Raw genomic sequence first — 2,500 nt, 5'->3', positions numbered from 1 at the left:
CGTCCGCTCAATTATTCTGCAAACAGGAGGAGGCTGGGCTCCCCTGCACGATACACCTCGAAACCCTCTCAGGTCCCGGCGGCGCGCAGCGCCGTCCTAAGTACTTGGTCGGGTTCGAGAGAGGCGCAATCGCCCGGAGATAGGCGAGTAGACGCTTTCAGTGCGACCACCCGTGCTCCCAACTGAGCTTGCCGCTGCCGACAGAGGCCCGGGAGCGTGCTGTCGTGGTGTTGCCGGCGGGAGACAACACGCGGCCACAAACAGTGACCGGGCAGCTCCAACGCCAGCGCCACAGAGGGGCAGAGCCCCACTTGGGTGCCAAAGCGAACTCTCCCAGCACAGCGCACGCGCCAACACATCCGCACAGCTGCGATACAAACCACCTGCGAGAACCGCGGGGGCGACCGAGCAGCAGACGGCGTCGCGGCGCCGAGTGCCGGGCGGCGGCGCATCCTCAACGCACACAGTCCTCAATCGGACCAGCACACTGCAGATGTCCACCGCGCTTCGCACCGGGCCCGGGAGGACCCACTTTGGCCGCACGGCGCCGCGCGCTGGGTGCGCCGGCACGCAGATGCGCCGCCTGCCGCCTCCGTCAGCCGGCGCGCCTGCCACTGGGCGCCCCCACCAGCCGGCTGCCGCGCGTGCGCCCACGCAGCGCGCGGCCAGCACGCCGGGCGCCCCCCCCTCACCGGCCGGGGACGGTCCCACCCAGCCACCGCCGCGTATCGCTTCATACCCACATGCCCACTCACGTTCGTGGGTATGACGGGTGTCGCTGAAGCAACCGGTTAATACCTGTACCGATCGTCGATATCAACGATTCACCTCCAGCGCGAACAACCGCGCAACAACGGATTTCCAGTTCATTTGCGTAACTTGGGCAGCAAACGTAGACATCCATCTACATTTGCGACTTCTACGAGTCTTGCATGCCTGGATGTTGTGTGTCACGACGCACTCCATCAGCATACATACACGCTGCGACGTGTGCACGAAAGAACACGTGGAAGGTGGCCAGCGTACGTATGCGAATGCCATTGCACAGCTGCGAAGCGCATTCAACACGCGAACTCCTGACCGACGAGCTAGAGGTGACAGGAGGGGAGGGGGGGGGGGGGCGGGGGCGATATACGTCCTATTGCAGTACACAATACAGTGGATAGCGGGACCATGTGGAAAGTAAGCAACACTCGCAAGATGTGAGGGTACGCACCGTAAAATGAATCAATACGCAGAACACCACAGTGTGCGCGAAGTGAACTATGTTGAGATGGTTGCAATTAGGCAACGCTACACGAATTCCTAGATTCATATAACTAACAATTACAGGGCAGGTTAAGGCGCCAACGTGGGTTAGGTTAGGGCGCAACGTGGGTTAGGTTAGGGCGCAACGTGGGTTAGGTTTGGGCGCAACGTGGGTTAGGTTAGGGCGCAACGTGGGTTAGGTTAGGGCGCAACGTGGGTTAGGTTAGGGCCCAACGTAGGTTAGGTTAGGGCGCAACGTAGGTTAGGTTAGGGCGCAACGTAGGTTAGGTTAGGGCGCAACGTAGGTTAGGTTAGGGCGCAACGTAGGTTAGGTTAGGGCGCAACGTAGGTTAGGTTAGGGCGCAACGTAGGTTAGGTTAGGGCGCAACGTAGGTTAGGTTAGGGCGCAACGTGGGTTAGGTTAGGGCGCAACGTGGGTTAGGTTTGGGCGCAACGTGGGTTAGGTTAGGGCGCAACGTGGGTTAGGTTAGGGCGCAACGTGGGTTAGGTTAGGGCCCAACGTAGGTTAGGTTAGGGCGCAACGTAGGTTAGGTTAGGGCGCAACGTAGGTTAGGTTAGGGCGCAACGTAGGTTAGGTTAGGGCGCAACGTAGGTTAGGTTAGGGCGCAACGTAGGTTAGGTTAGGGCGCAACGTAGGTTAGGTTAGGGCGCAACGTGGGTTAGGTTAGGGCGCAACGTGGGTTAGGTTAAGGCGCAACGTGGGTTAGGTTAGGGCGCAACGTGGGTTAGGTTAGGGCGCAACTTGGGTTAGGTTAAGGCGCAACTTGGGTTAGGTTAAGGCGCAACTTGGGTTAGGTTAAGGCGCAACTTGGGTTAGGTTAAGGCGCAACTTGGGTTAGGTTAAGGCGCAACTTGGGTTAGGTTAAGGCGCAACTTGGGTTAGGTTAAGGCGCAACTTGGGTTAGGTTAAGGCGCAACTTGGGTTAGGTTAAGGCGCAACTTGGGTTAGGTTAAGGCAGAAGTTGGGTTAGGTTAAGGCAGAAGTTGGGTTAGGTTAAGGCAGAAGTTGGGTTAGGTTAAGGCAGAAGTTGGGTTAGGTTAAGGCGCAACTTGGGTTAGGTTAAGGCGCAACTTGGGTTAGGTTAAGGCGCAACTTGGGTTAGGTTAAGGCGCAACTTGGGTTAGGTTAAGGCGCAACTTGGGTTAGGTTAAGGCGCAACTTGGGTTAGGTTAAGGCGCAACTTGGGTTAGGTTAAGGCGCAACTTGGGTTAGGTTAAGGCGCAACTTGGG

This window comes from Schistocerca nitens, chromosome 7, assembly GCF_023898315.1.
Source record: "Schistocerca nitens isolate TAMUIC-IGC-003100 chromosome 7, iqSchNite1.1, whole genome shotgun sequence".
Classification (NCBI taxonomy): Eukaryota; Metazoa; Arthropoda; class Insecta; order Orthoptera; family Acrididae; genus Schistocerca; species Schistocerca nitens.
This window is presented reverse-complemented; position numbering follows the sequence as displayed.